General features: G+C 41.8%; 1 long non-coding RNA gene across 2 annotated transcripts in view; it reads left to right on the top strand.

Moving 5' to 3' along the window:
- LOC125484732 overlaps positions 1 to 8713 on the top strand; it is a 29666-nt gene extending 20953 nt beyond the window's left edge. For both annotated transcript variants that reach the window (XR_007263543.1, XR_007263544.1), the window contains one exon: positions 6259 to 8713. This is a non-coding gene — a long non-coding RNA (uncharacterized LOC125484732). The remainder of the gene's footprint in view (positions 1 to 6258) is intronic.
- Positions 8714 to 14133: the final 5420 nt, after the last annotated feature.

Genomic DNA, 14133 nt, shown 5'->3' with positions numbered 1-14133 from the left:
CCTGCTCCTATGATGCTGCTTGGCCTGCTGTGTTCATCCAGCTCTACACCTTGTTATCTCAGATTTTCCAGCATCTGCAGTTCCTACTATCTCTAATTCAAGTACTTACTCCTTTAGAAAAGCAGGCATTTGTATCCATAGCCCCACTTCAAAGGCTTTATAAGCTGTCAATCAAATGGCCAATTTGTAAGTAAACCACAAGAAGAATGATAGGCTGAGAAATCAGTTCTGAACCACGAATCGTACAATTATAGTCCTCAGATTCATTTCAACAAATGGAGTGAAGCAGATAGCAATGATATTTTTTGAGAAGTTGGTGGTAATCTACTTTCTTGAACCGCTGCAGTCTACCTTCTGTAGGTTGACCCACAATGCCATGAGGGTGGGAATTCCAGGATTTGACTCAGAGACAGTTTCCAAGTCAGGATAGTGGGTGATTTGGAAGAGAACTCAGAGGTGGTGGTGTTCCCATATGTCTGCTGCCCTTGTCCTTCTAGATGGAAGTGGTCGTGAGTTTGGAAGGTGCTGTCTGAGGATCTTTGGTGAATTTCTGCAGTGCATCTTGTAGATAGTACACACTGCTGCTACTGAGCTTCAGTCGTGGACAGAGTTGATGCTTGTGGATGTGGTGCCAGTCACGTGGGCTGCTTTGTCCTGGATGGTGTCCCGTTTCTTGAGTGTTGTTGGGGCTGCACTCATCCAGGCAAGTGGAGAGTATTCCATCACACTCCTGACTTGTAGATGGTGGAAAGGCTTTGGGAGTGAGGAGATTCCTAGCTTCTGACCTGCTCTTGTAGTCACTGTATTTATGTGGTGAGTCCAGTTGAGTTTCTGGTCAATGATAACCCCCAGGATGTTGATCGTGGGGGATTCAGTGACCTTGAAACTGTTATTATAAAATTTCATTTGCTTTACTCATGTCCTTTAGGAAAAAAATTTTCGTCTTTAACTATCTGGCATAAATATGGCTCTAGAGTCAATGTAATTTACCTTTTTGACAGGTGGGATTTGAATCCAGACCTTCTGACCAAGAGGTAGTTACACTACCACATGACCTCTTTGTATTTTATTCAGTTTGCAGACATTTAAGGATGGGCAACCAATGCAGGCCTTGCTAGTGATTACCATATTCCAGGGAAAAAGATAAATAAAAGCTGAAAGCTAGCTTTTGATAATGCAGCAACGGCAATTAAAACATAAAAGTGGGCAATAGCTGAAAAAAGCAGGTTCATTAGAAGACATTGAGAGCCATTGCACTGCAGGAGAAAAATATGAAATCAAGAAAATACAAGAGATTGAGCATTCAACTGTAAGGAAAGAACTAAAGAAAAACTGTTTGTGTGCACAAAGAGACCTTTGATTGAATTTTTTTCAGTCAAACAGTAATCAGAATCTGTTATAGTCTCCAGGGTAGGATTCTGAAGGCCAATGTTCTGGTCTAATTCAAAGAACAGCTGATGAACTGCTCAAGCAATGCTGTACACTTTGCTTTAACCAGATAATGGTCCCAAAGGCATTTATTATCCATATCTATTTGTCATCTAGAACATGAATAATGGGAATAAAATACTGTAGGGATTCTTTCACGGAATGAAATTATATTTTATCAGAGGAAGCTCTATACAATGACTCTGTTAATGCTCTTTTGTTGGCAGAATTGCAGCCTATCTACAAGCAAATGGATACACTAGAACATCGTGATTAATCCCACCAATCTCTAGCGCCAGCAAAGAATTTCCTGATAGATTCACAATTAACCAAGACCTTATTTGCTCTCTGCTACACAATTCACATGAGTACATTGGGTCCCCAACCAGTATTCAGTGTTTGGCTGGATTCAAACAATTGGCAAACCTGACTTTTATCATCTCAGCATTACACAGCAGCAGCTCAATGGAAAGAATTTATTTGCATTTTAATGTCTTGCATTTGACATATCTAAACATTAATGAAATATTCCTGACAGTCCAAACGTAAATAATTGAAGACAGTCAAAGTTTGGAAACATTCATCAATGATTACAGGCCAAAAGTGCCTTTTTACTCACAATTAACTTCAATCTTATAATACAATGTTACATAGATGGAAATGCTATTTATGACATTAGGCAGTATTGGGCACGGAGAGTTGAGAGGAAGTGAAGTCTTTCGATGAAGTAACATGAGAGGCCTTGGGGTAATCATTTCAATCAGCATTGTTCCGTCTTCAATTTAAAAGTCATGAAGTTATCTTTATTTTTAGATGGCACTTTTTTCATAATTATTAATAATTATATTGAGAAACTGATAGCAATTTAAAAAGTAAGTCATGTGGAGTGTAAAGGGATTCTCTGCTGTTCTGTCAAGGAGCTGGGTGATGCATAACGTTTGGTAGAAGGAAGCTAATGCAGTACAACAGATTTCCATTATAAATACAGCCATTGGAATCAATAGAAAACAGTGGACATATATGTCTCCTTGACATGGGATGAGGAGAACTGAGATGAGGAGAAAATAATCTGCCCAGTGAGTGGTGAGCCTGTGGAATTCTCTACCAGACAAAGCAGTTGAGGCCAAAACGTTAAATGTTTTCAAGGAGTTAGACATAGTTCTTAGGGATAAAGGGATCAAATAGTATGGGGATAAAGTGGGAGTAGGGGATTGAGTTGGGTCATCAACCATGATCATATTGAATGGCAGAGCAGGCTTGAAGGACCAAATGGGAAATGGCAAAATATTTCTATGATGCTTTATTTAGACACTTATCAGACAGATTAGTTTTAACAAAAGCACTATTTGAGATATAATTTCAAGCTTGTTTGTTTGTATAAGTGGAAGAGGAGAATTCATATAAAAATATGAACAAGCTTGATACTTTTTATGAGTCTTCATGTGTTCAGCCCATATTACGAAGAATGTAATGCCTGGAGACAGTTGGTAGTAATTAGTGGTTTGTATATTTCAACTGCATGGCATGTTGCCTGTCAATGATTTTGGCTACAATCTACAGGCCATATTTCAGGTTGACTTGAATCATCACAGAATCCTCATTATTGTGCCAACAACATGTGTAGACATCGGTCACTGGAACAAAGATAGAGAATGTCAGTTTATATGCAGAAGATAGGGTGTGGGGGGGAGGGGTAAGGAGTAAATGATAGGTGGGGACGGAACCCAAAGGGAGAGAAGAACAGTTAAACAGACAAAGGAGTGATAACAATCTGGCTCTAGTGCGAATAGCTGTTAATGGGGACTGTTTTGGCTAACAATAGGTTGCATGTAATGGCAGACTATGTGAGAACAAGGCATGGTGTGTGGGGTAGGGATCTAGGACATGGGCAAGTTTATTGAACTCGTTATTGAGTTCGGAGGGCTGCAGGGTCCTCAAGAGGAAACTGAGGTGTTGTTCTTCCAGTTTGAATTGAGCTTCACTGGAACACTGCAGCAAAGCAGAGATGGAGATGTTGACCAGGGAGCAAGGTGGTGTGTTAAAGTGGCTGGCAACTGGAAGTTCAGGATTTTTTTTTGCGAACAGAATGCAAGTGTTCTGTGAAGCGGTCACCCAGTCTAAGCTTCACTTCCTCAATGTAGAGGAGACCAGACTGTGAGCAGCGAATGCAGTAGACTAGATTGTGGGAAGTGCAGGTAAAGTGCTGCTTCACCTGGAAGGTATGTTTGGGACCTTGGATACTGACGAGGGAGGAGGTAAATGGGCAGGTGTTGCACCTTCACTGGTTACAGGGGAAGGTAATGTGGGACTGTGGGGAATGTTGGGAGTGAAGGAAAAGTGGATCAGGGTGTCCCGGAGGGAAGTGCGGGAGATGAGATGGACCTGGTTGAGGGCCCTGTCGACAATGGTGCTGTGGAACCCTCAATTGAGAAAGAAGGTGGACATTTTGGAGACTCCCTTGCTGAAGTTGGGGTCATCGGAACACATGCAGTGGAGAGGGAGAAACTGGGAGAATGGGATGGATTTTTTGCAGGAAGTAGGGTGCGAGGATGTATAGTCCAGGTAGCTGTGGGAATCAGTGGGTTTATAGTGGATATTAGTGGCTAGGCTATCCCCAGAAATGGAAAAAGAGATGTCGAGGAAGGGAAAGGAGGAGTCAGAGGTAGAACAGGTGAAAATGAGGGTGGGGTGGAAATTGGAAGCAAAATCGATGAACTTTTCCAATTCCGGGTGAGAGAGGGAAGGAGCACTGATGATATCATTGATAGCTGTTTACCATTCCATCCAGATCGTTATCTACTCCTTATCTAACTCTGATATCTCTTCACAGATGCTGCCAGACCTGCTGAGCTTTTTCAGCAATTTCTATTTTTGTTTCTGACTTGCGGCATCCACAGTTCTTTCGGTTTTCCATCGGTATCTGGAGCCTAGTGATGGTGTTCATTGTACTAGAGCATACTTTGAACCCACATTGAGTTACAGCTCCCATTCTACTACACAGCACCAAGGCTCTATCGGTGAAAGAAATTCAATCAGTGGGCTATATTTTCAACTTGGGCTGAAAACCAATGTTTCAGATGATGTGCCCATCAGGGTCACAGCCTTCATTGAGATAGAAATGTGAGAGTTTGGTGGTGTCGAGCTCTCAGCCTTCAGTGTTTTGACATGGATTTCAGTGTGAGTGCTAATGGCTGCAAGCCCACTCAAAAATCTTGCATTTTGTGGGCATGGTTAATGGGCATATTTTTGAGATCTGATTGCTGTTGCAATCCTGTCCCCAACCTGCTCAGCAGCTAAAGCTGTACTCTCCAGCACTCAGGAGTTAAATTCCTCAGTCACATCAAATCCCATCAAGATAGAAGCTAAAGTCTCCACTCATCACCACTGTCTCTCCTTACACTCAGCAGTAAAAGCTATGATCATCCCCCACAAACTGGGGTCAGACAGACTCTAAGCTAATGAAATAAATAATGTTTGGGAGGCTCCACATTCAGGAAACCATAAGGTTTTTCCATCCATTGTTAAGATTATGCTGACAAATGGATGATTGATTCTCAACTTCTATCATTTGACTTTATTACCTAAGACTTTCATGGGCAGCATATAGTGTGAAAAGTGCATGCTGTGATCATCTGACTAAGTTAAGCCAATCTTATGAACCAGTCAGTAAACAAGGATCAGCCTGAACAAAAATTAAAGCATTTATGAAAAGACACTGAAACACAAATCTGAATCTTCCAATCAATTTACACCATTCTGGAAGGAAGAGTCCTGCAATGACAGGCTGCCTGAGGAGTATTTAGCTGTGGGAAACAATAAAAAGATAACTGGACCTTTATCACTACCTGTTTCCCAACAGCAGAGGAAAATGGACTTGTGAACAAGGATTGGAAGAAATTCTCTTTGCCTGCCTCTTTCAACTGAGGCTCAGAAAGATGTAAAGCACCTTGGAACAACAAGCATAATTCACTGAGAAATCCAAGTAATCTCCAGTCTCGTTTTCACAAAGGAAACAGACAAAAGCTAAACAGTTCATCTTTTGATTCTTGCAATCAACAACTCTTAAAAAATCTGTAACCTATAACTGCCTTACTTTCCTGTCTGTACTGCAGCCACTTTTTTCGTAAGCTCATTCCCCTGTACCAGAGAATGTGCTTGTTATAACATTCTCTTAATTTTGGGGTTATAAAACTCCAAGCTCTTTCATGCAGGAAAACCTCAGCTTCATTTTTGACCTCCTTAACAAAGATAGACAAACAAGGATAGGTTGCATCCTGTGTCTGTCTTGTGAGGAGGTCATTGTGGTTTCTCGCTGTGGCAAGTTGGAACTGGCAATCAATGAGTTGAGCATTGTATCCTGTTCTTATAAGGGCATCTTTCAGCATCTTCAGATGTCCATCATGTTCCTCCTCATCCGATCAGATCCTGTGTATATGCAGGGCTTGGCTGTGGGGGACGGTTCCTTTAACATGTTTCGGCTGGAAGCTAGAGAAGTGCAGCATTGTGAGATTATCCATGGGTTTGTTGTAGAATGATAAGGTGTCCATTCTTGATGGAGCGCTCCAAAAGCTTGTGGATTTCAAATAAACCTGTTGGGCTATAACCTGGTGTCACGTGACTTGTGACAAATGCCAATGAAGGTCAGCAATAATGTGCATGGCTAGGGAGAAAATGTGAGGGAGTGGGACAAGATGACTATTCAAGTTGTCTCCTTATGTGCTGTACCCATTCTGCCCATACTGTCGTCAATCGATTGAGAGTCTGTAATGAAAAGGGATTAAAAATGGGAATGAATTTCAGATGGACCTTAATATAAATTTTTTTTTTCAGGTGAGCCACTCACAAGGTACGTCACTCAAGCACAACGAAATGCCATTCATGCTCTCTAGACCAATCGCAAGATTGTCATCAAACCAGCAGACAAAGGAGGAGCCATCGTCATACAGGATAGAACAGGCTACTGCAAAGAAGAATACCAACATCTGAACAACAGGAACTACAGACAACTACCTGCTGATCCAACCAAAGAACATTCCATCAACTCAACCCACTGATCAAGACTTTTGATCCAGACCTTCAGAGTGTCCTATGCACACTCATCTCGCATACTTCTCACATAGGAGACTTCTACTGTCTTCCAAATATACACAAAACCAACACACCTGGCTGTCCCATCATATCAAACAATGGGACCCTGTGTGAGAACCTCTCTGGCAATGTCAATAGCACAATACCTTCATCTTTTATAACCAGTTCTTCACCCTGACACACAAAACAGCCATGGGGACCAAATTTGCAACCCAGTATGCCAACATTTTCATGTCCAAGTTTGAACAAGACTTCTTTGCTGCACATGACATCCAACCAACGCTATACAGCAGATACATTGATGACATTTATTTCCTTTGGACTCATGACGAGGAATCACTGAAACAACTATATAGTGATATCAACAAGTTTCATCCCACCATCAGACTTACCATGGACTACTCTTTAGAATCAATCTCATTCTTGGACACATGCATCTCCATCAGGGACAGACACCTCAGTACCTCACTCTACCACAAGCGCACACATAACCCCATGATGCTGCACTTCGCTAGCTTCCACCTTAAACATATTAAAGAAGGCATCCCCTACAGACAAGCCCTACACAGACACAGGATCAGCTCAGTTAAGGAGGAACACAATGGACAACTAAAGATTTTGAAGGACACTCTCATAAGAACGGGATACAATGCTCAACTCATCGATCGCCAGTTCTGACGTGTCACATCGAAAAACAGCAATAACCTCCTCAGAAGACAGACACATGATATGACCGATAGATACTCTCCATCATCCAGTACTTCCCCGGAGCGGAGAGACTACACCATATTCTTTGCAGCCTTCAACATGTCTTCGATGATGATGAACACCTCACTAAGATCATCCCTACGCTTCCACTTCTTGCCTTCAAACAACTGCCAAACCTTAAACAGACAATTGTTCACAACAAACTACCCAGACTTCAGGACAACATCGACCACAACACCACACAACCCTTCATGGCAACCTCTGCAAGACATGTCAGATCATCGGGATGGACACTACCATCACATGTGGGAACACCAGCTACTATGTGCACGGCGATGTGACTCGGCCAATGTTGTCTATATCATATGCTGCAGGCAAGGATGCCCCAAGGCATGGTATATTGGCGAGACCATGCAAAAACAGATGAATGGACACCGCCGAACAATTGCCAAACAGGAACACTTCAGGGGTCAAGGGCATTCAGCCTCTGATCTTTGGACAAGTGTCCTCCAAGGTAGACTTTGAGTTAAGCAACAATGCAGAATCACCAAGCAGAGACTGATAACCAACTTCCATACCCATGTAGACAGCCTCACCTGTGATCTTGGTTTCATGTCGTGCTACATGTGAACCCACCGCACTGTTCTATATCTGTAAAATCTTCCTGACTGTCCTGTTTTGACACCATCAAATTGATAAATTGCTATGATCTCTCTACCTTAATTAGTTTGTACAGTTTTGAATTACTTATTACTTTAGTTAGACCCTCAGCATGCGACTCTTATACATATCATGTTATTCCAGTCATTTGGTTTGTGTCCAGCGTCACCTTATTTTTTAATTTTTTGTACTCTCTGTCTCATTTAATCGGATTTTAGGCCATCCCTTCACTGTTTATTCAGCTGTTGACACTTTACTCATCCTCTGACACTCTTGGTCGCCTGCAGAGACTTATTATCTGACACTCCACTTACACCAGTTGTATGATCTTTTGATCTCTCAGCCCTTGATCTCTGTGCCTATAAACTCACTGTGTGTGTGCGCTCTTCTCTCTCACTGCACCTGACGAAGGGGATGCGCTCCGAAAGCTTGTGATTTCAAATAAATCTGTTGGACTATAACCTGGCGTCGTATGGCTTCTGGCTTTGTCCACCCCTGTTCAACATCGGCACCTCCACATCATTTTTTTTTAATGAGAGGAAGATCAATTATAATTCTCCACAATTGGCAAAACTGTGTGAAAAGGAAGGTTTGCTTACATAAGTTTTATCATTGCCAATATCTTACTCACTGCAGGCAACGGAAATGTTTAGTCCAGATCATTGGTAAACAAAACTCAGCGGTGTTTTGGATTTGTACCTGTAAGATGGTTTACCAAGTTTAGAAATGTTCTTGGCTTCATTGCATTAATGCTGGTTTGGATAGAAAAACTTTGCTTAAGGATTCCCACGCCAAATGATTTTAATAAAAATGTTTCCCACCTTTCTCAGTGAAGGTTCTCCTTTTTTTTCTGCTTAAAGTTTCCCAAACGCCCAATCCCTGTTGGAAACAAAAGCAGGGAATTCTGGAGAAACTCAGCAGGTCTGGCAGCAACAATGGAGAGAGAAAACAGAGTCAACATTTTGGGTCCAGTGACCCTTCAGAGGAACTGTTAAACCAGGTCTGCTTAGGCCCACCATTATTAGTTACCAACTTTGCAATGCCCCCAACTCTGCCATCTGGATTAATATATCATTCAGAGTCCTTTGCTTCTGTCTCTGAAACTTTGCCTTGTTTCCTGGTGGGGACTGGTGGCGAGGCCTGGCGCAGAGTCTGCTTGCAGTATTGTAATGCAAAACTTCTTGTTTCTTTATGTTGCTAATTTATTCCTAAGATTTTGAACCTAGTTACCTAGTACCTGAGATGGTGTAAAGAATTGCAATGCTGAGCTTTTTATTTCTTTGTTTTTCTAAGTTATTCCTAAGATCTTGCCCCTAAAATGGCACCATAAATGGCAATTTTGTAAACTTTTCATTGCACTCATGTGAGTACATGCAACAGTAAACCTAATTCTAATTCTAATTTATTATATGATGGCAGATCAAGTAAGTTTTTAATTGTAAATACGCTTTTAACTTTTTGCTTTTCTAGCCTGGATTTCAGCGCTTTTTTAAGTTTCCCCTGGGTCATCAGGGATTTTGAACCTCCCTCATGCAGCCTTTGATAATTATTCCACTGAACTCCGACTTGGCACTGTTCCCACAGACCAAATGCAATCTATAATATTCTTCTTCCCTGAGGACTTGTTAACTTTCCTGTTGCAACATGCATCTTATCTAGTCTGAAATGCTTTTACCGTTCACCGCAGTATTCTTCCTTGTTGAGGATTGGCATGAGAGCTTCAGTTTGTGAGTCACAGGCAGCAGTACTAGTGCAGAAAGGAATTGCTCAAGTTAAAAACTGAAAGAACTGCAGATGCTGTAAATCAGAAACAAAAACAGAAATTTGCTGGAAAAAGCTCAGCAGGTCTGGCAGCATCTGTGGAGAGATATCAGAGTTAACGTTTCGAGTCAACTGACCCTTCCTCAGAACTAAGGGGTGATTTCGCTACAACGTTAGTAATTAATTCTAACTCATTGGTCAAACTAGGTTTAGTATAACCTGTTATAACAAGGTGTAGAGCTGGATGAACACAGCAGGCCAAGCAGCATCAGAGGTGCAGGAAGGCTGACGTTTCAGGCCTAGACCCTTCTTCAGAAGGGTCATTTTCTGAAGAAGGGACTAGGCCCAAAACGTCAACCTTCCTGCTCCTCTGATGCCGCTTGGCCTGCTGTGTTCATCCAGCTCTACACCTTGTTACCTCAGATTCTCCAGCATCTGCAGTTCCTACTGTCTCTTATTATAACCTGCTCTCTGATTGCTGCCGTAATGTGTTGGGTTAAAAAGATTTTGATTGAATACAAATTCCAGCAGCTAACATAGTGGGATTTCATTCCAAGCCTGCAGAACAGTAGGTTGGAATTCTAGATTATAAGAACATCCAAAATGGGAACAGGTGTAGGCCATTCAGCCCCTTGAGTCTGCTCTGCCATCCAATCCAATACTCCTCACATCCACTTTCCTGCCTTTTCCCCATTATCCTTAATTCCCTCGACAGAACAAGAATCTATCTATCTCAGCTTTAAATATACATAAGATTACCAAAGGTAAATCTGTACACTGCCACCACTTCCTGGACAGATTTTAGGAAGAAGATAAATCGATTGTGTTTAACCAAGGAAGTTAGGGATGGTATCAAATTGAAAGAAAAAATATACACTGTGGCAAAGATTCATAGAGTTGATAAGGGCAGCCAGTGCCTGCGATTTATTTGAACTTTCAGAAGCCTTTCAATAAGGTCCCACATAAGAAATTAAGGTGACACGGTGGCTCAGTGGTTAGCACTGCAGCCTCACAACCCCAGACACCCAGGTTTGATTCCACTCTCTGTGTGGAGTTTGCACATTCTCCCTGTGTCAGAGTGGGTTTCCTCAGGGTGCTCTGGTTTCCTCCCACAGTCCAAAGATGTGCAGGTTAGGTGGATTGGCCATGCTAAATTGCCCATAGTGTTCAGGGATGTGCAGGTTAGGTGGTTAGACATGGCAAATGTAGGGGTAGGGGAATGGGTCTGGATGGGATGCTCTTTGGAGGGGTGGTGTGGACCTGTTGGGCCGAATGGCCTGTTTCCACACTGTAGGGACTCTATGACTGTAAAGATTAGCACATAAAGTTAAAGCACATGGAGTTGTGGATAATATATTGGCATGGGTAGAGAACTGAAATAAAAAAAGAACTGCAAATGCTGGAGATCTGAAATAAAGACAGAAAGTTGCTGCAAGTTTGGCAGCATCTATGGAGAGAAAGGCAGAGTTAATGTTTCAAGTTCATTGACCCTTCATCAGAATACTTGTCTTTGGATACAGAACTTGTTGGTAGACAGGAAACAAAGAGTAGCAATAAAAAGGTCTTTCACCAAGTGGCAGGCAGTGGTCTTTGGGTACTCTAGGGATCAGTGCTGGACCCCAGCTATTCACAACATATATTAATGATTTACATGAGGGAACTGAATGTAATATCTACAAGTTTGCAAATAACACAGCTCGGAGGTTGAACTGTGAGGAGGATGCAGAGACATTTCAGTGTGATTTGGAGAAGTTGAGTGAGGGCCAAATGTATGGCAGATGTATAAAGTGGATCAATATGAGGTTATCCAATTTGGTGTAAAATGAAAAGATAGATTATTACATGAATGGCAATAATGAGGAAAGGGGGAGGTGAAGCAAAGACCTGGGTGTCCTTGTACACCTGTCGCTGAGAGTAAGCATGCGACTACAGCAGGCAATGAAGAAAGCAAATGATATGTTGGCCTTCAGAGCAAGCGAATTTGAGTACAGACGCAGAGATGTCTTGCTGTAATTGTACAAAGCCTTGGTCAGTCCACACCTGCAGTATTATGGGCAATTTTGGTCTCCTTTTTTGAGAAAGGATTTTTTTTTTCCCCTGTAAGGGTAGTGCAACAAAGGTTTACCAGGCTGATTCTTGGGGTGGCAAGACTGAGGTAGGAAGAGAGACTGGATCGGTTAGGATTATTTTAACTGGAGTTTAGAAGGCTGGGAGGGGAATCTCATAGCTATAAAATTCTAACAGGAAACAATGGAAACACAGAAAGGATGCTGTCAAGGACTCAGGAGTCTAGAACAGGGTTTTACATCAAATGTAATGGGTCAGGCTACTTAGGACTCAGATGAGGACAATGTTATAAGTCTATAGTGGTGAGCCTGTGAAATTCTCTGCGACAAAAGTGAAAGAAAGCCAACACACTGAACATTTTCAAAAAGGAGTTGGATATAGCTCTTAGGGCTCAAAGAATCAAAGAGCCCAGGGAGAAAGTGGGAGCAGGGTTCCGAATCACTAAGCTGGTCCTGGGTATGGACAATTTTCCTGTAAGGACAGGTTGTATAGGCTGGGCCTGTACTCATTGGAGTTTTGAAGAAGTGACCTTAATGAAACATACAAGATTCTGTGGATTTGACAGAGTAGATGCTGAGAGGTTGTTTCCCCATGTAGAAGAATCCAGGATCTAAGGGCCTGATCTCAGAGCAAGAGGTTAAGACAGAGATGATGAGAAATGTATTTCCCTCAAAAGATAGCCCATCATTGACTCAGAGGGCTATCAAGGCAGTGTCTTTAATTATAGTTGCACCAAAGATAGATTTTCAGTGAGAGAATCAAAATTTACAGGGCAAGTGGAGTTGAAGATTATCAGATCAGCCGTGATCTTGATGTAAAACCGAGCAGATTCAATGGGCTGAATGATCTATTTTTGTTCTTATGCATCATGGTCTTTCACAGCATTTCAAAGATGAATACTGTTGTCACTGTAAAATCATGATATACACGACCATCTCATGATCAAGACCACCCCTCATTCTTCTAAACTCCAGTGAACATAATCCCAATCAATCAAGTTTCTCTTCATACATCTCATGATCATGTCCATTCTTGTTACATTGCAATGATGAGAGCTTGGAGGAGTCTTGTGTGATGCATGTCATAGAGTCATTGAGTAATACAGCATGGAAACAGGCCCTTCAGCCCAGACTGTTCTGTGCTGACCATAATGCCCACTCAAAATGTGTTTAAATTCTGTGAAATAAATATAAACCTTCTTTTGACTTTTAAAGCAATGTTAAAGCTCTTAAGAATGAGTAGTCATGGATCTGATGGGTGTAAGGGAGTCATTTTGAGTACACACAGTGATTCGGTATTCATCGTCGGAAAGTCTTGACTTTTCTACAGGGCAGGCAATCCATTTTAAAAATTAACTTATGTATTCAAAATAATTGACAGGATAGTTTTTGTCATGGTAAAAGCAGCTTTTCGAAGATTGTTTCACATAAAGTAGCATCAGACAATGATGCAGCTGAATCACATTGTAACGTGTATATTGCCAGGATCCTTTCGTTAGAAATTTGCCCTTTGCATGATCTGAACAGACATAATGGGCAATGCCCATTCAGGCACAGTTTCAGTGTACGTGACCCTCCCAAAGCTGGCAGCTTTATTTCTAAGAAAGGCATCCGCAGTGAATGTGGAAAATTGATGTTTATAGCAATGGTATTATGAAATAGACAAACTCCTCAGCCTAATCAGAGTACAGATAGAGTGGACAGCCAGAGACTTTTTCTTAGGGTGGAGGTAGCTATTACTAGGGGACATAGTTAAAGTGAGTGGAGGTAGATATAGGGGAGACGTCAGAGGTAGGTTCTTTACTCAGAGAGTGGTCGGGGCGTGGAATGCATTGCCGGAGAGGGTAGTGGAGTCGGCCTCTTAGGGGCATTTAAGCGGCAATTAGATAGGCATATGGATGAAGTATAAGGTAGGGGTGAAGGTTAGATAGACCTTAAGATTAGGGTAAAATATCAGCACAACATCATGGGCCGAAGGGCCTGTACTGTGCTGTACTGTTCTATGTTCTAATCACACAAGAATTTGACCAAGCTGATGGATGCCATCGGATTTTCCATTCATTGAAGCATGGACTCAGAAAATTCCCCTCGGTTTCTCTTCTGATGGAAACAGGCAATAAATGCACACCTTTCAGCAATGTTTGCTCCTTGAGAATGAATTTTATAAAAACCACTCTATCTCAATCTCAAAGGAGGAGGAGGTGAAACTGCAGAGAATTGGACAAAGAAGATTCTATATTCAGTCTCAGAGAGTGACACCCATTCCTTACTGCACTAAGCCAGGCAATATGGCAAGCTGAACAATGTGATAGGAAAGTTTTCAGTCAAACCAAATCCAGATACAGGCAGTGGAGTTTAGGACATTTAAAACTGAATGCTAAAAGATGTCGTGAAACTCGAAAGGGCTCAGAAAAGATTTACG

This window comes from Rhincodon typus, chromosome 13, assembly GCF_021869965.1.
Source record: "Rhincodon typus isolate 14 chromosome 13, sRhiTyp1.1, whole genome shotgun sequence".
Taxonomy (NCBI): Eukaryota; Metazoa; Chordata; class Chondrichthyes; order Orectolobiformes; family Rhincodontidae; genus Rhincodon; species Rhincodon typus.
Note: the sequence above shows the minus strand (reverse complement) of the source record. Positions and strands in the feature narration are given on the sequence as shown.